Source organism: Planococcus citri, chromosome 1 (assembly GCF_950023065.1).
Source record: "Planococcus citri chromosome 1, ihPlaCitr1.1, whole genome shotgun sequence".
NCBI classification, from domain to species: domain Eukaryota; kingdom Metazoa; phylum Arthropoda; class Insecta; order Hemiptera; family Pseudococcidae; genus Planococcus; species Planococcus citri.
This window is the reverse complement of record NC_088677.1, coordinates 10,002,636-10,025,293: the sequence shown is the minus strand read 5'-3', so window position 1 is coordinate 10,025,293 and position 22,658 is coordinate 10,002,636. Positions and strand designations below refer to the sequence as shown.

Genomic DNA, 22,658 nt, shown 5'->3' with positions numbered 1-22,658 from the left:
CGAAAAATAAATTTCGCGTTTAATCAGAGAGTAACAAAATTATGACCATCGTGTCGCTTTACACACCTTTTTCCTTATCCTTTGGTTGTTTTTATTGCAAACGATACTTACCTACATAGATAATAAGTATACCAAAAAGTGTCACCCCAGCTTTGGAATATTTTGTATTTCGAAATAAGCCGAGAAACGTTTTAATGCGATACTTTCTAAATATTTGAATTTCTGTCAGTTCACTTGCACATTTATCGTTTTAAAATATTTACGTGTGTATAACCGCTCTCGATCAATAAAGCTTTTGCAACAATAAGTTTTCGCGCGCTAAAACTTTTCACTCGGTTTTACTGTAGATTGAAATTTTAGCAAAATTTACCATTAATTACGTTGATAATTATGAAGCTCAGACGAAAACAAATGTGTTCCTCTAGAAAACTTTAACACGATGTAGCCAAAGATACAGAATGCTTGGTTAATTAAACTAAAACTACATCTGTCAAGCTTTTAGCATACGGCTAAAGATTTCAGCCTCGCAATGGTCATCGCCTCTGAAGCTTTTAATTAGACTTACTAATTAGATTGACGGTGTTCTGTCTTCATTTACATTTGTCATGCGATTAATAAGTATAGCCTATGAGGATACAGGTATACCTGGTTTATCGAAATTTATACCTACTTATTCGACGCCAGGTGGACTTTGGTATGTGATACAGTAGAGCCAAAATGCTACCATACCCAATGACGTAAATTTTTAGCTTTTATTCCATTATTATATCGCAAAAAATTAAATATTCAATAACTATTTATTTTTATTACAAACATAAAGTCTTTAAATATAGTTAATCAAAAATTCTAAACTTGAAGAAAAAATACGATTTCTGGAAAAAAAGCAAACTTAGAAAATAACAAAACAAAAATATAAAATAATACATATAAAAATAATTTTTAGAAGCCTCTGCTTTAATGGACCTTTTTTTTTACGAAATCTCTGTCACAATACAAGGAAAAGTCAGGCTCCCTATATCCCCACTCTATCTTCATCAGAAAAGCTGTAATGCAACCTCTGAGATATAAAATTAATAATGACAAAACTGTTTTATTACAGGTGCCTACATTTATGTAGCATCATAGACAGCACAACTGATTACATATTATACTAGTGGTGAAGTGAAGATTAGAAACTCTTAGACATTTTCTATCATTATGTGGGATTTTCATCTGAGGAATAGGCATAGAACACAGGGGTTGTCATATTTTACAGTTTTTGGCACAAAACGTGAATTGGCACAGGCCACATACATTGATAAGTGACTAGGAAGGCACATAAATAATGCATTGCGAATAGTTTGCACACAAACACCAGTGAGTAGATACATCAGGCGTTTTTTGGAACAATATCGACAGTTTAAAACAGGATGCAAAGTAAAACACCCATTTAATCCTTAACAATTGCATGTTAGCATAAATTTGTCACTCGAAACAGGATGCATTATAGCACAATTTACATGTACCTCGCATTCGTGTAAAATAAGTTGCCTATCGCGTCTGATGCGTAGGCGCAGTGTAGGATTCAGTTTCAATACATTTTCAAAGTTTACTTGTGCTCACATACCAGCAATATCATTTGCATAAAATGCAAATCTCTGTCCTACCATAACATTGTTTATTTACCCAGTTACCTTTTTACCATGACCATGACCACCGCCGAGTGTCTACAGTTTCACTCTTTTGAATGTGCTCCTGATTTCAAAATTTATTCTAGAAATACCAAACCAAGATATAATTTATGAAAAATCAAACTTTTCAACACTGAAAACCAGCACAGATCAATCTACCAAATCAATTCAACCCTTATCAATGTCTGAAAGAATGAATATTGTTACTATTATCACCACTACCACCTCCCCCGCAACCTCTACTGTCACCAACAGCACCAGCAATTATACTCGTTTCAACTCTGAAATTTCAATACCTGAAAAATCAACGTCATTGTCATCAACATTTTTACCTGTCATGAACACCACCACCGCCTCAACCTCTACTGTCACCAACAGCACCAGCAATTATACTCGTTTCAACTCTACAATTTCAATACCTACATCAACGTCATTGTCATCAACATTTTTACCTGTCGTCAACACCACCAGTGAAATCACCACTACCCCAATTTATTCAAGTTCTTCCTCCACATTGTTAACTCTTGATCCATCCAATTTTACAAGCACGTTGACAATTATTTCGGAAACATTTTCAAATTTAAATACAAGTACTGTAAGAAGACGACGTGGATGTGGCACAAAAAAAGCATATGTGTTTTCTAATAATTTTACACGTAAACTGTTTGGATATGAAAAAGCGCACCAAGTAACCTTTAAAGGAAGATATTCACCACAAGATGAAATTTTCCTTTACATTACCTATTTCAAAGGTGTATGAAAATGATAAAATACCTATGGTATGTTTTTTTTTCATGGTAAGAAAAAGATGAGGAAGGAAAAGTGAAAATTAGTTGACAACAACCTAATTGCGTGCTCACAAAAAATTAGACTCACGTCAAGTTTTTCATCAGAGAATTTTATATGAGGATGAATCATTTGAAATATTTGGAAAAAATATACTCGAGTCAGGACCCACCCATTCGCTCTTAATTTGTGTGTCGATTCACATTAACAAAAAGTACATACCTACCTATGGAGTTGTTCAAGTTTTTTTTTTAATCTTAAATTTTTTCCCTACAATTTTTCACCAATTCACTAAAATTCAAAAAAAATTGTCGTGAAAATCTGAGAAATCAATTTTGTTTTTTACACAGGAGGTGTAATTGATGCAGATTTTTGAGGTAATGTCTGTGTAATAATGTTTAATTTTTCCAATCAATTGCTTACCTTCCATAAGGGAGATAAAATAGCGCAGCTCATTGTTGAACGGATTTATCATCTGACATTATGTCAGGCAATTGTAAGTTCAACTTGATTTATCTATTTCATAAATTAACAAAATAAGTACCTACCTACCCATTTTTAAAAAATTGAAATTTTTAATGTTTTTTTGAAATAGAAATTGCCGCCTACTGAAAGAGGGTCCAGAGGCTTTGGTTCATCTGTCAATTCATCAATACTTCCATACAGCAGACCAGTAACAAAGCCCAGAATATTTGTGCCACCTACAAGTGTCCTGCAGAGGGAATTTATCCTGGATATGCAGGTTGGTAATTTTTAATTAAAACATAACTACGTAGGTACATACAAATTGCTATCAGCTACTAAATATTTCAATAACTACGTAGGTACATACAAATTGCTATCAGCTACTAAATATTTCAATCTGTTTTTTTTTTTTTTTTTTTTTTTTTTTTATATGTAGACATTTCGTGACAATCATGCCAATTTTATAATCAAAGAAATTGCAATTGTATCTAGAAACCCTGAAGAGACTGTAACTAACCTAACAATTTTATCACCCTATGAATTCGAAAAATTGGACAAAAATGCATAATTTTATAACTTGTGGTTAAAGGACAACCTTCACAGAATCGCATGGAATGAGGGAGTCTGGACTTTGGATCTTGCTGTTCACCTACTTAAAAAAATGACTGCAAACACCACTAAAGTATATGAGAAAGGAGCCCAAAAAAATATGCTCTGGAGTGGTTGCTGGGTAAGAACATCATTGTGGACTTGAGTCCTATCTGTCCTAGGGCTAAGGAACTGCCTGAGAACGTTGACTTCGAAAAATGCTTAGTAATTGATGCACACAAACCTAGTAACACTGCTCAAGCATATTATGCGTGTACCAAAAATCATGTGCAGAAGTTTAAGAAGTGGCTCAATGATTTGAAGTTCAATGCTGAGCCGACAACTTCCTCCTCCTCCTCCTCCTCGAATATTCCAGGACCTCAATCAAGACATTTATTAAAGACTATGCTAACTGTACCCACAACTACCACTGTCACTGTTGAAGAACCAGCCAACTCTGGAGCTACCACCTCCAATACCATCAATACTAATACAATTACAACTGTGGCGAACATTCAAAATCCGGAATGTACTCAATGTAATCAGGTCTTTTATAAAAGACGTTTCCACAAGAAATTTGATCAGGTATGTCAATAGGGAAGAATTGCCGCTCACATAGATTTAACTGAATAATTTGAAAAAAAATCAACACACACATTGGATAAATGTACTTATTTCACTTCACTTCAAAATTGAAAATACATTATGTATTAATCACCTATCTACACTTATTGTAATATGTACACATATACTAAGTATGTATGTATGTAAAAAATATTAAACTACTTGATTGAAATATTTATCTTGTTTGTTTTTCAATTACATACTCTCCTTCCCTTCTTTATTAAAACGTGTGTCTGTATGAATAAATTATCTTACTTACATCAAAACTACAGATACGTAGACACTCGACGGTGGTCATGGTCATGGTAAAAAGGTAACTGTGTAAATAAACAGTGTTATGGTAGGACAGAGATTTGCATTTTATGCAAATGATATTGCTGGTATGTGAGCACAAGTAAACTTTGAAAATGTATTGAAACTGAATCCTACACTGCGCATACGCATCAGACTCAATAGGCAACTTATTTTACACGAATGCGAGGTACTTGTAAATTATGCTATAATGCATCCTGTTTTGAGTGACAAACTTATGCTAACATGCAATTGTTAAGGATTAAATGGGTGTTTTACTTTGCATCCTGTTTTTAACTGTCGATTTTGTTCCAAAAAGCACCTGATTTATCTACCCTGGTGTAGAAGATGACCAGCTAGATAGCTCAAAGCATATTGGCAGAGGTGCAGACTGTGTTGAACTTGTTTTTAGCACTCACACACTCTCTCTCTCTTTCTTTTGATTACCAGTTGATTGAACTTGATTTGCATTCAATGTAGAGTGTTATCTACCATGAAACTAGATTGCTTTGCTTGATTGTGGCAGTGTTTTTATTGAAATTTGATGTTACTAGATGAATGGAATGTATTCTCCTATCTGTTTATATATTGTGTGTTTGAAATTTGATAACCTGGTGCAAAGGATAAGTAATTATAAGTTTTACCTAGGATATTATGCTAGTGAAGGTAAGTGATTTCAAATAATAAGTATACACATACTATCAGTATTACCATCAGGGAAAAAAATATTCACACAAAATTATTTTATTTAGTTTGATTGTAACAAGAAAATAAAAATGTCATTTTCATTTAGAAAACTAATAATACTTGCTTTTTAATAATATGAATTTGTACAAATTTTTTCAATCCAAATTTTAAACATCTTTTTTTCAATATAGGTAATGTACTTAATCGAGTGTTTAGGTAAACACAACCAACAGAGTTCAGAGAACTCAACTAAAAAATAATTCTGCATTGACAAATTAAGTAAGTATTCAATACCTAATTTTATTTTCTCTTTATATTTGAAAAAATTGTTTCATTTCCTTGAAACTGAATTCAGATGAAAATGAAGTTTACTCATATCAAATTCATTTTCATACTCATGTGAGTACAGAGTACATTTTGAGATCCACTATTACATTTACCAAACAACAAATTTTTATTTTAAAATTGTGTGCAATGGAAACTTCTTTTTTCCTTAAAAATCTGGTCCAACCTCTTAAACTTATGAACTGAGTTGATTGAGAACGAGTATGGACAAGAATTTGGTTTATGCTTTGTGGTTCATGGAAACTTCATTACAAAACTCCAGGGTTCATCCCAATGTGAGGAGTACCTAAGTAATTTTTTGAATTTTTTTCAATTTGTAATTTTACTGTGCAATGTTTTTATTCAAACCGTATTTTATTTATATTTTCCCTATTTTTTGAAACAAATACTTGATTATGAATTTTTTAAATGGTCTCTTGCTGATTACTTTTTAAACTCATGTAACTAATAAATCTAGGAGAAGATTATGTAGTTACCTACCTATTTAAAAATATTTACCTACTTAGCTTGATTCTGACCAAGTGTTTTTATTCAAATTTGATGTTAGGTACCTACTAGGTGAATGGAATTTATTCTCCTATCTATTCATATACAGGGTGCCCAGAAATATCGAGTACCTACCCCAAAGAAAGTGTTTCATTAAAAAAATAGTTTGGCAATGTGAAATAGATGCATATGATTGGTGGAATGTTATCTCTCCAGTCCAACAACCAATCATGTGCTATCATTATTATCATTCACTGTGACCAACCAAAGTATTTTGGTAGAAAACTTTTTTAGGGGTACTCGATATTTCTGGGCACCCTGTACATATTGTATGGGTTTTGAAATTTGATTACCTAGTGTAAAGAAAAAGTGATTACAAGTTTCATCTTGGATATTATGCAAGTGAAGGTGAGTGATTTCAAATAAATAAACCATCAGGATCACCATCATTATAAAAATAATATTCACACGGAATGATTTAGTTTAATCCTGATAAGAAATGTAATTTTCATAGATATGGAAAACTATCTATATCTACTTTTCAACAATACAAATTTGTACAGATTTCTTTCAATCAGCATTTTATACTTTTTTTGATATGTAATTAGAATACATACTTACAGTCAAGTGAATAGGTAAAAATAACCAACAGATTTCAGTGACAACACTCAACTGAAATTAATTCTGCATTGACAAATTATTCACTAATTTAATTTTTCTCTTACTTACTTATTTGAAAAAATTGTTTCATTTCCATGAATTGGAGGTGAGAAACCAACTTAGTACTCATATTAATTCATTTTTAAACTCATGTAAGTACATACATAATAAATTTTGATTACCTAATAACAAATTTTCATTTAAAAATCATGTACCTGAATAAAAACAATTTTTTTTAAAAAATCTGGTCTAACCTCTCTATCTTTTGATAACAAACTCATGCACTGATTTGATTGAGAATGAATAGGTAGAGAAGAGAATCTCATTATGCTTTGTAGTACCTACCTACATACAAAACTCGGATAAAGTATCTCAATTATGGGTCACAGGTCTTTATTATGGGTCAATTTTCAATGTGGTTTGTGGCACAGACAAGAATAATTTTCAAGTTGTGCTACCTACTTTTTTTTTTTGCTACTACACTCCACTATCTATAAATACTTGGCCAAAGTTGATAGTGGAAATGCAGCCGCCAAAAAAGAGTTGCTTATCAGATGTATTTTTCTAATCATCAAAATTTGGGAATGCGTGATTTTCATTATTGCATTATGCCAACATTTTTGAAGAAAAAACCAATATTGGAGATTAAAACCAAATAAGTACATAAGTATGGATGAAAATGTTCTTTTTAACACATTTTCATAGAAAAATCAACTGTTTAACCAATTTTCATTATTTCTGAAAGCTTTCAAATGTAAATTTTTTTGTGGAAATTTTTTTTGATGCTACGAGAATAGTGTTTTAAGTACCTAGGTAGGTACTTCGTTAAGAACCGATTAATAATAAAAATTACAATATTCGATTTTGAAATTTCTTACCCATAATTATTGAGGTGACTCATAATTAAGTACATACACTTTTTTTTTTACAGAAACGCTTAAATACCTATTTTATTCTTACCTACTAAAGTATGTTTTTTTTAAATTTGCATTCCCATTCTTACAAATATACCAAAGTATTAATTTGCAAAACATGATCTACTAAATACTTAAATTTTCTTCAAAAATCAATAAAAATTTTTTAAAAAAACTGTACCTAGAAATGGGTTGAGTTTCTATTTTCCCTCCAAATATCGCCAAACTTCTTTTGCCTCAAAATTGTGGGAGGAGGTGCCAACACCAATGGTTTAGAAAATTCAGAAAATATTACTTAGAATTGCCTCCTGGGAAACTTTACATGATTTATTGACAAAAATCATTAGGATTACCTTTAAATGATTTTTTTTTAAATATTAGTACAATGTATTTATCCCAATGTGCATCAAAATAACCACCGACTCATTTTAGAGGACAAGGGTCTTGGCCACCATCGGTTTCACTTCAAAAAGTCCTGAGCTCAATCCCAATGTAAGGAGTAAGTAATTTTTTGAATTTTTTTTCTTGTAATTTTGTTACATGATGTTTTTTTTAAGTCTTATTTCATTTATATTTCCCTCCTCCTTTTTTTTTAAATCAAATAATTATGAATTTTTTTAATGGTCTCTTGCTGATTAGTTTTTAAATTTTTGCAACTAATAAATTTAGGAGACGATTATGGAGGTACCTATTTAAAAATTGTTTTGAAAAATAAATTATGTACCTACTTATTACATAAAATATTTATGTTTCCCTCCTCCTTTTTTTTAAAATCGAATAATTATGAATTTTTTTAATGGTCTCTTGCTGATTAATTTTCAAATTGCCACAAATAAATTTAGGAGACGATTATGGAGGTACCTATTTAAAAATTTTTTTGAAAAATAAATTATGTACCTACTTATTACATAAAATATATTTATACCGCATCAAGCACCACCATTCAATTCAACAAAGATCTATTGCATAATATACATATGCAGATTACAGATGGATTTTTGGACCACCTAAAAATTTCAGCTTGCCATTTATGTTAGTGTTTTTCAAATCAGAAAAACTAAAAATTCAGCCCAATACCTTTAAAATTACATGTATTGCAAGAATTCAAAGTAATTATTGGGAACCCTGTATTTCAAATTCCCTCAGCATTTTTGTTGGCTAAACTGTAACGTTTTGTGATTCATAACCATAACAATGTTCAAGTTATTGAGATAAAGTTTTAACCAAACATTCAATTTAAAATTTTGTGTAAAGTTATGTAACAGAAATTGCTGGTTGTGCCAGGAGCCATAAGGTGTACTGGCACAAACTGACAATTTACTGGTTATTGGAATGTTTATTTTAACTTTGTGATTTGTTTGAGACAAAAGTTTTGTATCATTAGTTAATCATTTGTAATCTGTCATAGCTGAACACACTTTTTTTCATAACCCAGCATATTTATCTACGCTAACATTTTATACTTTTTTTGATAAGTACAATCAAGTGAATTATTTTTCTTTTTTGAAAAAATTATTTCATTTCCTTTACAATTAAATTTGGATGAAAATTCCGAAGTCTACTCGTGTTGTATGAAAAAAAAAACACTTTTTGAGAAAGGGGCAAGTAATTTTTGCATTTTTTTATTAATAACTTTATTACTCATGTAATGTTTTTTTAAAATCTTATTTTATTTATATTTTTCCAATTTTTGAAGTCAAATAATTAAAAATAATGAGATTTGTTAATGGGACAATAACATCAGTGTGTTGATGGTTTTGGATCCATTCACATTCCACATTATTTACTGTGTAATGGACTATTACACTATTAGTAAAGAAAGTGTGGGAGGATGTACCAACACATGGGTTGGAAAATTTAGCAAATGTTAATTAGAATTGCCTCCCAGGGAACTTTACATGATTTATTGACAAAAATCATTAGAATTAGCTACTTTTAAATTATTTTTTTTTTTCAAAATACAACGTATTTATCCCTATGTGCAGCAAAATAACCACTGACTCATTTTAGAAGACAGGGGTCTTGAAATTGGGTCAAAATACACTTGAGAAAACTGATTTTTTTTTTTTAGATGCTACCATTGGATGAAATGGTTGCACTTCCCGATTGGCAATTGAGGTCGTCAGATTTATTCTGATAGTCATATCCCAAAATCTGACGACCTCAATTGCCAATCGGGTTTCGGCACTATAAAGCTATAGTGCCTTAGTGTAAGGAGTAAGTAAGTAATTTTTTGAATTCTTTTATTTGTAATTTTATTACTTATGCAATTTTTTTTCAAGTCTTATTATATTCATATTTTCCCCCTTTTTTTTAAATCAACACGGAAAAAAAAAGTATGGATAATTTTTACTATTTCAAACAGTAACCGAATCCCATTCAAAAATATTGTGATTTTTACTATGAGATTGATAAATTTTACTATGAGAATAATAAATTTTACCTAATTCTATAGGTAAAATGTATTTTTTGGCTGAGTAAAAATCACTATTATTTTTGAATGGGATCCGGTTACTTCAAGAACACCTTCTCTTTCTAGTACAGGGTCATTCAAAAAAGACTGTACAACTTCAAACGCGCGTTATAAGACAACAATGCATTTTAGCGCCGATCTCTTGGCAGCACTGAATTCCTTGAAGAATTTCATTTTTAAAACACTCCTCACAAAGTCAGTGTGGTATAAACGTTCGGCTGCCAGAACGATTTTTGTAAAAAAGTAGATTTTCATGCGAAAGTTCATTTTTTCGTATCACAACTTTTGAAAATCGAAAGCTTGGGTACCAGGCAAGAAAGTTTTATGAAAAAGTTCAACTGTCCACGTGGAAAGAAGGCAGAGAGACCCAAAATAAACACCCTCTCCATAAAATTCAACAAAAAATGAATTTTGGGGACATGCTCAATAATCAGTTCAGTTCAGTAAAGTTGAACTGAAAAAAAAACTCGTGCACAACTTGCTCGATTTGAAATTCGTGATAAAACAAGAGGAATATCGGTGATGTTCTGCGCAGCAAAGCATTCTATGAAGAAATTCATTTCCAAAACACTCCCCAATCTACTACATATCACAGATATTCCTTTGTTTTCTCACAAATTTCAAATCGAGCAAGTTGAGCACGAGTTTTTTTTCAGTTCAACTTTACTGAACTGAACTGATTATCGAGCATGTCATCAAAATTCATTTTTTGTTGAATTTTATGGAGAGACTGTTTATTTTGGGTCTCTCTGCCTTTTTTCCACGCGGACAGGTGAACTTTTTCATAAAACTTTCTTGCCTGGTACCCAAGCTTTCGATTTTCAAAAGTTGTGACACAAAAAAATGAACTTTCGCATGAAAATGTACTTTTTTTTACAAAAATCGTTCTGGCAGCCGAACGTTTTTACCAAACTGACTTTGTGAGGAGTGTTTTAAAAATGAAATTCTTCAAGGAATTCAGTGCTGCCAATAGATCGGCGCTAAAATGCACTGTTGTTTTATAACGCGCGTTTGAAGTTGTACAGTCTTTTTTGAATGACCCTGTATGTAGTAGAGCTTCAAAAATAGAGGTGTGCTTTTTTCTAAAGCATGGTTTCAAACGAGCGAATAAATTGACACATTTGTATGAAATTCAGTTTCCTCCTCACTTCTGATGTATTTTAATGGGTTATGTTCGCAACATGTATTCTAACTTCAACTTGTACCTGCTTTTATGAGAACCTGGAAGTGAAAATGACGATGAAAAGCCAATACTACACAGAGTCGCCAGAATTATACGTGACTTTAATTGGTCTGCAACAGCTCTACCGGTGATGATACACGAAATACACACTAAATTACATTTTCTGAGTCAAAAAAAAATTACAAAACGTTTTTCGAATTACAGCTCTAAACGCGCGATGCGCAGCAAAAAAATGAGCACACTCTTAAATGGGCCACCATGTATATTTACCTAATAACAAATTTTCATTTAAAAATCATGTACCTGAATAAAAACTATTTTTTAAAAAAATCTGGTCTAACCACTCTATCTTTTGATAACAAACTCGTGAACTGATTTGATTGAGAATGAATACCTACAGAAGAGAATCGTATTATGCTTTGTAGTAGGTACCTACCAACCGGGTGACCAAGAATAATGGGTTTTGATATGTTCCAATAATCTCAAAAAGGGAAAAAAATTTCCCTGATTAAAAATTGGAAAATGGAATAACAATCGAGAAAAAGTGCTTTCAAATATTGTTTCGATGCGAGATGAAAGATTATTTTGTGTTTCATTGAAACAATCACTCAAACGACCATTTTTTACATGATTATTTAATTTTCTAATTTTCCTAATGGGAATTTTCTCTCCTTTTTGATAACATCGAAATCCCTTATTCTTGGGTCACCCGGTATTATACAAAACTCCGATAAGGTAAAGTCTCAATAGGTCTTTATTATGGGTAAATTTTGAATGTGATCTGCGGCACAGACAAATAATTATTAAGTTGTGCTACCTATATATTATATATATATATATTTGCTACTACACTCCACTATCTATAAAATAAATATGTACTTGGCCAAAGTTTAATCATCAAAATTTGGGAATACATGATTTTCGTTATTGCATTTTGCCAAAATTTTTGAAGAAAACTCCAATATTGGGAGATCACAACCAAATAAGTATGATTAAAAATGTTCTTTTCGACACATTTTCATTGAAAAAATTTGTGAAAATTTTTTTCAAAGCTAGAATAGTGTTTTAAGTAGTTTAAATGCCGAAGAATACCGACAATCAAATGAGTATAGAATTTCCCAGTGGACAAAAAGTTCTACGTGAAACAGGAATCTATAAGCTGCCATTACCCAGTGATTACCATTTTCTATTGATGGGAGTTCATCTCCAACAAACTAATAAGATATCGATCGATAAGCTGCCATTACCCAGTGGTTAGCATTTTCTATTGATGGGAGTTCATCTCCAACAAACTAATAAGATATCGGTTGATATCGAATAATAATATAATTGTTCGACTATTTCATCATATATTTTAATTATCATACTACATTTCAGTAATTCCTTCCTAAAATGACATTGAATTTAATTTAAAGTTTTCTTTATTTCTTCACAAAAATACACGATTCCAGGATTGAAAATTTTAAGAGATATTTGTGTCTTTATATTGTGCTATTTGTATCAGTATATTACGATTTTGACTATGAAACTTCTATAGTTCTGTAAAATTCATTTTTAAAAACTGTCACAGCTCTACATTTGGTGTTTTTCATTCATAAAGTCGATAATCACTCTTTTCAGCAATCAGCCTCTCAGAAATTGTCACTTGAGATGATTAAAATCGTGTTAAATTTTCTGGAAAGTGCATTTATGGAATAAGGGCGTTAGAAACAGTTTCGAAAATCGCTTTTTTGAAAGGGTTAATGTAACCGAGTGCCAAGGGGAATGAAAGGTAACACTTCGAGCTCTAAAAAAAAATGTAACTGCGAAGCTCTAAGTTAAGTATTGCCTAAGCCACATAGGTTTAAAAACTTCAATCGCGTTTTTCTCAAATCGTCATTTTTTCCTATCGTCCATATTCCACCAAGACCCTCAACTTCATTCAGTCATATAGGTATCTCTGGACACAATGTCCATGGAAAAAAATTGATCTTCACAATCCAGCTAAACTTCTATTCCACTAATGATTTTTACTGATGAAATATGTACATAACATCACATTTCACTTCAAATTCTTCCTTTAACCCTCTGGGTAGTGGGTAGAGCAATGTTGTTGTTTGGTTCAAGGAATGGGGCGCTTAGGCATGCGTACAGACGGACTACACACGGATGTATGTGTGGTTGCCTACATGTACCTAATACATTTTTTTATTTATTTATTTTTTTAAATATTGGATAGTTAAATTTATTAAAAACACAGAAATTCACCTTAAGGTGTCTTCTTCGTATTGATTTTCATTGATATGATCAGGGAAAAACGCCTTCTTAAGGCGAAATTATTCTATTAGATTTTTTTAAATAATCAATCAACAGTAATTTTTCCAAATATAATGAAAGGAGGGGACTTGTAGGTGGTGGGTTGTGTTCAGTAAGGTCCGAGGTACACGTCTATACCAACAACAGCTATGCCACCCATCTCAAATTAATTTTGCCAGTGTTTTTTATGAATTTAAAAAAATAGGTATTTGATAGACATTTTTAAAAAGGATTTGTGATTTGATCAACTCCAATTCTGAAATCGTTTCGTGGGAATAAAAAATAGTTCGCATTCATCAAAAAATTTTATTATTGGATATGAAATTATTTCAGATTTTGACCGTAGAGAACCAGTAGGGTTCCAAATGCTGGAACTATATTGGTTCTATTTCCCAGAAAAAGTCTCCGCCGCTTTCAGAAGACAGGAATTCGGAGGAAAATTCTTTCAACATTTTTTTTATTAATTACATATTATATGTACATATTTATATGCAGCAATTTTTTTTTAATGAATAGCCCATTGCATAACATGTAAGTCTTACATTTACCATGACAATAGCAATTTAGATGAAACATTTTGAACAACTGACTTCGCCAGCCTCACTTGAATTATCATTGATCATTATGATGTAATATTCAAAGTTTAATTTTTCAACCTCACAAAAAGGGTTTTGGCATTGCCATTAGGTAGTATGTTTATATTATATGGTTGATTTTGACACATTTGATACCCTTTGCACAAAATGCAGCTTTGCACACGCTCAAATTGAACAGTCTGAGCAGTTCAATAGAAGTTTGAAATGTGTGTGAGGTTGAGTATCTATGTATGTATGTGTAATAATGTAGAATAAGTTGCTTGGTATGGTTGATTCACAGGTGCAGATTTTATAAACTCTGCAAAAATTCTTTTCAGTGGTTTTAGCCTAGGTAATTATTCATTTGATGATTTGAACGTCAAGATGTTATTTTGGCAAAATACAATTCAAATAAAACAACTCTCGTTTTTCCAACCAACCAATCAATTAATCAAATCAACGCAAAATAATTACTCTCTCATGAGATGAGCAGAAAAATGTTGAAAAAAAAAAACTGAAAGTTGTCCCTGATCATTTCTATCATTTCCGTTACCAACACATAGGTACCTACCACACATTAGAAAATATGAAAATTCAATAGGATAGGTATATGTAGGTACAATACCTTTGAAATTACGAGTATGTATGACGTATGTAAATAAGTACTCTTTTTTTCAAAAAAAAAAATTGTTTTTCATAATTATTTTAATACCTATGATTGTGATTATCTTTGAAAATTAAAAAGAAATACAAAATACTTAACCCTACACCGCATCAGTGGTCAAATATGACCACTAATTTTTGAAAAATTCTATAAATCACAGATTTATTAACATTTCACGTATAATTGTTGAAACACATTCCTTACACATCACTTCAATCAATAAAAACAAAATATTGCAGCTTTCCTGTAAAGAAACGGGTTAAAAAAAATAAATTTTCACAAATTTCACGTGTTGATAGAAAATTTATCATTGCCTGACTTCCAGACTCCTTCTAATAAACCTAACTTAGAGATGTGCGGTGTGAAAAGTGAAAAGTGAAAAGTACTTTTCTTTCAATGAAAAGTTGAAAAGAAAAGTTCCTACTTTTCATTTCACTTTTCAGTTTTTTTTTAGACTAAAAATTACTAAAAAAAAAAAGCGAGTGACCAATCAATTTACTCATCAAAGATCACTGACCTCATTGATGAAGTCAAATATCAAGTTTCACTCTCTCCACTCCTCCCCTTCGCAGTCCACACCCATTTTTGATATTTTTCTCAACATTTTTTTCAAAACTGAAAAACCCAAAAATGTTAGAGGCTCTTGAAAGGCTCAAAACTACCACTATTCGATTAAGTAGGTGAAAAAATGATTTTGTTTTTTTGTGTGTTTTAAATAGGCATAAAATACATCAATTTGAAGCTCTTACAGAGAGCTTTAAAATGAGACTCACACGATTTACTTTTCACACTTTTCACAACTTTTCACACTTTTCAATGAACTTTTCACTTTTCATTTCACTAAAATTACTTTTCTGAAAAGTGCACATCTCTAAGTCCTAACTCGACCATGTGGTTTCAAAATAATTTTTTCTGTAAGCAGCGCTACCTCAGGAACACGTGGAAACTAAAAAACCAAAGTATTTTGTAATTACCAGTAATTTACAGAGAAAACTAATGAGTGGTCATATATGACCACTTATGTATGAAAAGTAGGCAAATTTTTGGAAATTTATATTGTAATAAGTTTTCTACATAAGTGGTCATATCTGACCACTCGTTTATTTACGTTATAACTTTGGTGTTGGTTGGTCAGATTTTTTTCCCGCATGTTTCCTGTGATACTGAACGATAGAACAACCACCCCAAACAAAATTGATGCAGAATTACTCAATTTTTATGCTAATTTTCTGAGGAGTGATCGCTAAATCTTTCGAAGTTTTCTACATAAGTGGTCATATATGACCACTCGTTTATTTACATCATAACTTTGGTGTTTGGTTGGTGGGATTTTTTTTCGTATTTTTCCTGTGATACTGAACGATAGAACAACCCAAAAAGAATTACCCCACCCCTCTACCTGAAATCACGCGGTGTAGGGTCACATATGCAATGACAAGCCCCTAATAACAAGTAAGTACTTCTTTTTAAAAGTGTTAATCAATAAATCTGATGAAATTTAATTAAATGTTTTTTTTTTTCATTCATTTCATGTGAATTGACAACATATTTCAATTCAGATCCATCATGTCAACATTCACATTCACAGTGTTCCTTTACCTTATGCTATTAAAAACATTATTCCATGTGTTCAGTTTATGAATCACCTACCTGCTTATTTGTTGTGTATTTAATTTATTAACAACAGATCATCAAAATTCAACTGTATGCAATCATTGTCTTTCTAGTACTTCAATGCATTCAAACAACTCCTCATCTACTTTTACTGACACCACCACCTTTGCAGATCACCAAAATTACTGTAAACACTTCCACAAAAACTTTGACAAGGTATTAAGATACAGTAAATGTGGCCATTCTCTAGGTATGTAAGTAACTGAAATAAATTTAACTTTAATATGATTTTACTTTTAAAAATTAATATTTTAAGTACCTATCTACTTGTCAACACACACAACCTTCACTTGCATAATATTCAAATAAATCATTGATATAACTTGTAATCACTTTCAACACTCCAGTTAAGGAGTCTTGGACAGCTAAACCTCCAGGCTCCAACCTTTCTCACCAAATTCAACAGCTGCGTCATCCTTTGCAACCAGATGTGTTTTTGTCCGTGTTCTCAGACATTTTCAAAACTCTGGTTCACTCCACCTACAGGTGATCTGGTATATACCTACACTGATTACAAATATCGCTATGAAGCACTGAAAAAACTTCAACTTCCCATATGTGAGTGTACTTAAAAGAGTTCCATGGAAAATATATGTATGAGTCAAAAAAACGCTTTGAGAAAGGAGTGAAGTGGTGACATCAGGTGCTCCAACTCGGCTGGCTAAGCTGCACCAATTCTGCTACTCGCAGATGAGCTATGTCACCGAGCAAATATAAGCTCGGAGGCTGGCCAAGTAAAAATAGCTAATCCAGATGTATCATCTACAACGATTCTTCTCGTTTTATACGAATGTGTTCATCAAAATATTATATAAAAAATTCCCCGAAATCTCTTGTGTAAAATACTAAAAAAAAAGTACTTTGTATTAAATACCATCGAAATATTAATATTCAAATCGAAGATAATTGAGGAGCTTGGAATCAAAACTCACTTTTGCCATCGGACAAAGTTTCGAGAAAATCGACAATAACTGATTTCGCCTAGTGCGTTGATGAAAAAAACGTCGCAAAGTGTGTCGAGCTCTTGAGTAAGACTACTAAATAGGATTCCATGAGAAAATTTTTTTTTTCAAGTTGCCATATCGTTGCAGTATGGCTTTCAAGTTTGGCAAAAGTGAGTTTTGATTCCAAGGTGGGGTAATTTTACTTTCTTTTGCAAATATATCGAAAAATAAGCCTCCTAGAAGAAAACTAACGACATTACGTCGATTGGAAATTTAATTCTCTACAATTTTCCTCGACTTTATTTTTCTGTAGAATGCTTCGTTCCGTCTCCAGACAGCTTTAAAAGTTTTGAGCGCTGAATTTTTCCAAAATTATACTTTCTTTTGCAAATATATAGAAAACTAAGCACCCTAGAAAAAAACTAACGACATTATGTCGATTGGAAATTTAATTCTCTACAATTTTCCTCGACTTCATTTTTCTGTAGAGTATTTTGTTCCGCCTCCAGAGAGCTTTAAAAGTTTTGAGCGCTCAATACATCCAATTTTTACCTCCTCAGTTGCATAACTTCCAAATTCAAAACTACCATTTTCGCTATTTTCACTATCAGGAAATGCTTCTGAAGTTGCAATTGAATCATTTTGGCTTTGTAGACTGCCATGCGACCTTGAAAATACAGTTTTTTTTATAGCTTGGAGTCACAACTCACTTTTGCCACTGGCAAAAGTGAGTTTTGACTCCAAGGGCACTTTTTAACACGAAATTGTGAAGAACTGGGGCCGAATTCGGAAAAATGGATTCTGTAGGGTGATAGAGAAATTGAAGAAGTATCCGAATCCGCAAAAAAACGCATATCGATTTTTGGTGGCAAAAGTGAGTTTTGATTCCAAGCTCCTCAATTACTTTGTATCATTGTAATATTAAAATCAATACAAAGTTTCCCACGTAACCCTGAGAAAATTTATTTGAGTTTCAAAAGGGTAAAATGATGAAATCTTGGACTCTCTGAGCCAAGTACTTGGTAGTTTATACGCAGCTTCCGACTGAGCAAAATACTATAAGAATAGCCTAGCCACTTAAAACGCTGAAAACCTGTCACCATTCTAAGGTATTACAGGAGTAAGTGATTTTTTTGCATTTTTCTATTTATGATTTCATTATTTAATGTTTTGTTAAAATCTTATTTATATCTTTCCAATTTTTTAAGTTAAATAATCTATATATATTAAAAGATCTTTGAAAAAAAGCATACTTCCAATTGCCCAGCCTCTCCCAATGAAATTCAAGGTCCAAAAAATCAAAAAAACTATATAAAAATAGCGATTCAACTGAACACGTTGTTACGTTGCTTCGTTGTGGGCGGAGCTACTACACTAACTGGTTTCATTTCAGGGTTGTATACATAAGGAACAAAAATGTTCCTTCAAGTTTGTGTGGAAAAACCTTGAAATAGTTCGCCAGTCTTTTCTACTGAACTGATTTCAACCACCTTTTTTTAAACGTTTCTTTAGACGTTTGAATTTTCATAAGAAATATTTTAATTTGTTTGTGGGATGTGGGGTAAAAGGCGAGCAGTCAGAGCAAAGCGAGGGCGCGACTGGCGCGAGCTGTGATGGTCCATAAACGCATCATGTTTATCAAGGTGAGCAGCCTGAGCGAAGCGAGGGCGCGAGTTTAAAATAATAAGAAGACAGGTCAGTCAAAATGATTTTTTACTGACCAATTCAGTAGATTTCCTACTGTTTTGCAATAAAAAACTACTGCTTCTAAAAAAGCAAAATGTCGTGACTGCTAAGCAGTGAAATTTGACTGTTTCAAATTTAGAGAGTACTGTCCAAGGGAGGTGGATTGGGAGGGTGGAAATTCCACTCGAAAATTTTCATTGGAGGTACCCAACAATAATCCATCATAATTTTCCAAATCTGGGAACAGGGCCATTTTGCCTATATCTTACCCTGAAAACCCTTTATTGCAATACAATAGGTTCTGGCCTCAATCCCAGTGTAAGGAGTAAGTAGGTAATTTTTTCATTTTTTTTATTTGTAATTTTATTATATGACCTTTCTTTCAAGTCTTATTTTATTCATATTTTCCTTTTTTTTGTTTTTATATCAAATAATTATGAATTTTTTAGATGGTCTCTTGCTGATTAATTTCTGAACTTGTGCAGCAAATAAATTTAGAAGAAGATTATGTAGTTGACTATTTGAAAATTTTGTTGAAAAATAAATTACTTATAACATAATATAGGTACTCAATACTGCATTATCTTATTTATTAACTGCGCACCCTTCAAAATGTTATCAGGGACTGGGTAACTTTACCAGATTTTCTGGCAACTGTATCTACATATCATATGGATGTCTTGTGCCATTACAAGCATATGTTTCACAGCAATAATTTGTTGCAAATCCGTATCTTTTTCACAGAAATAATCAAGGTCCTCATTAAGTTTTACTTTTTTTGTCAAAAGTAGCCAAAAGGTATTGCTTTTTCCAAAAAATTCTCAAAGAGTCAGCTGTCAAAATCTTGCATTTTGAAAATTTATTGTGAAAAATTACCTATTGCGTTCTAGCAAAATTGCCAAAAACCGTATTGCTTTTTTTGGAAAAAATTGATGAGAACCTTTTGCTAAAACAATAATGTCTGACTATCACAAGGGATCCAAAACATTTACAACTTTCTAGTGTAATCACAAACGAAATAATTAAGCTTTTGGAAATTTTCTTAGGGTGACTTTGCACAAAATCCATTGAAAAATTTCGCAATTTTTGCTGAATTTTGCCAAGTTTTATTTTATTTTTCAATTGTTTTTATCTATGCCATTTTCTACCTGTTTACTACAAGTTTTTTTACTGAAAATTTTGTTGCTAAATCTTGATAATATTTTCTAAAATTCTAAGACTTTCAAGTAGGTAATGTTTGATGATTTTGATGATTTTAATGTTTTTTTTTGGCGTTTTTGTCTCATTTTTGGGTATTTTTGACCATGTTTTATGCAATTTTGTTCCAAAGATGTTTTGTACATGTTTCACTACATTATTTCACCACATTTTGCTAAAATTTTCTTAGGTTTTGTAATTTTATTAAACAACATTTTTCAATTTATATTTTCCCTATTTTTTGAATCAAATAATTATGAATTTTTTAGATGGTCTTTTACTGATTAATTTCAATCTCATTCAACTAATAAATTTAGGAGAAGATTATGGAGTTATCTATTTAAAAATTGTTTTGAAAAATAAATTACTTATTACATAATCATACTTATACTGCATTATCTTATTTATTAGCTGCACATCCTTCAAAGTGTTATCAGGGACTGGTAACCCTACTGACGTTTCCAATCTTATCTTTAATTTTTGTGAGCATATGTTTCACAGTAGTGTAAGGAGTAAATAATTTTTTGAAATTTTTTACCTGTAATTGTTATGTGATGTTTTTTTCAAGTCTTATTTTATTCATATTTTCCCTTTTTTAAATCAAATGATTATGCATTGTTTAGGGTAGTCTCTTACTGACAGAATGATTTTTCGCAATTTCAACTTTGACCAGCTGTTACTCCCCTTCTAATGAACCAATATGGATCAAATTTATTATGTAGGTTCCCATAAGGGTTCTTAACCTATGGTGGAACTATTGTATATTTACCTAATAACAAATTTTTATTTTAAAATTGTGCGCAATGGAAACTTCTTTTTTTCTAAAAAAAATTTGGTCTAACATCTTAAACTTATGAACTGATTTAATTGAGAACGAGTATGGACAAGAATTTGGTTTATGCTTTGTGGTTCATATAAACTTCTCAAGATAAAAGCTCCAGGGTTCAATCTCAGTGTAAAGAGTAAGTAATTTGTTGAATTTTTTTAAATTTGTAATTTTACTATGCAATGTTTTTATTCAAACCTTATTTTATTTATATTCTCCCTATTTTTTGAATCAAATAATTATGAATTTTTTAGATGGTCTCTTGCTGATTAGTTTTTAAACTCCTGCAACTAATAAATCTAGGAGAAGATTATGTAGTTTTCATTTAAAAATTGTTTTGAAAAATAAGTTACTTATTACCTACATACTTAATTATATTCATACTGCGTAGGAAATCTTATTAATTAGCTCCACATCCTTCAAAATTATGAGATGAAAGCAGAAACAAGAAAAAGGACAAATTCTGATCCCTGTGTAAGGAGTAAATAATTTTTTGAATTTTTTTATTTCTAATTTTATTATGTAGGTAATGTGTTTTTTAAATCTTATTCATATTTTCCCTATTTTTCAAGTCAAATAATTAAAAATAACAAGATTTGTCAATAAAATAATAAAAGAAATATATTGATGCTTTGTATGGCACCCCACTGAGTGGTGCACCAATAGTATGGATTCATTCACATTGTACATTTAGTGCATAATGGATGAATGCACAATCAGTAAACTGCCCTTGCAATTCAATTTTTCATTGGGCATTTTCACGTTTTGAATGATATTTCTGTTAGATACTTAATTCATTGTGTTTATTCATTGATATACATAATTACATAATAATGTACCTATATATTGAGTAATTCAGTGTGGTTATTCATTGACGCATATTGCATAATGTACCCATGTATACTGAATAATCTTATCTCAAATATTCTATGTGGGCAGCAATCGCCTAACCTTTTTCTTAATGCACCAGAAAACTCATAACATTTTGGCAAACTTGTGACCTTTTTGGAATATGACTTTGCTACGAGGTGTCATATGAATCTACAAAATGTGGGGAGTCTGCTAGCAAAATTTGAGCAGGGACATGAGATGGCTAGATAAGCGACTTTCATTTTTTTCATCAATATTCAAATAAGTGCATAGCCTAACTAGTGCATCCAAAAATTCAAGTTAATAAAACAGGCCTATTTCAATGAAGTATCAGCCGTACAGGTTGATGGGTGCCTACACAAAATGCCCAGCAACAAAATTACAGGCGGCACTTGATATTGCTGTTCACACAAAATGTGGATTTCAAGTCATTTTGGAGCCTCCAGTGAGTTTTTGAAAATTCTTGGAGCCTCCAGCCAATTTTTGAAACTTGAAATTTCAACAAAATTTCAGCTCTCTGATTTCATTTGATAAAATAGGTATTGTGAAAATTTCATGTTTCAAAAACCTCCTGGAGACTTCAAAAATTTTCAAAAAGTCACTTGAGGCTCCAAAATGACTTGAAATCTACCCGCTATTGCTGTTCACACAAAATGTTGATTTCAAGTCATTTTGGAGCCTCCAGTGAGTTTTTAAAAATTCTTGGAGCCTCAAGCTGATTTTTGAAACTTGAAATTTCAACAAAATTTCAGCTC

At 31.6% G+C, this 22,658-nt stretch overlaps 1 long non-coding RNA gene across 1 annotated transcript; it reads right to left on the bottom strand.

Annotated features, from left to right (window-relative positions):
* Positions 1–778: 778 nt before the first annotated feature.
* LOC135847172 (uncharacterized) lies at positions 779–6,796 on the bottom strand. The gene is made up of 2 exons (XR_010559103.1): positions 2,123–6,796; positions 779–2,002 (listed from the first exon to the last, which is right to left on the bottom strand). It is a non-coding gene; the product is annotated as an uncharacterized LOC135847172 (long non-coding RNA).
* Between the last annotated feature and the right edge of the window lie 15,862 nt (positions 6,797–22,658).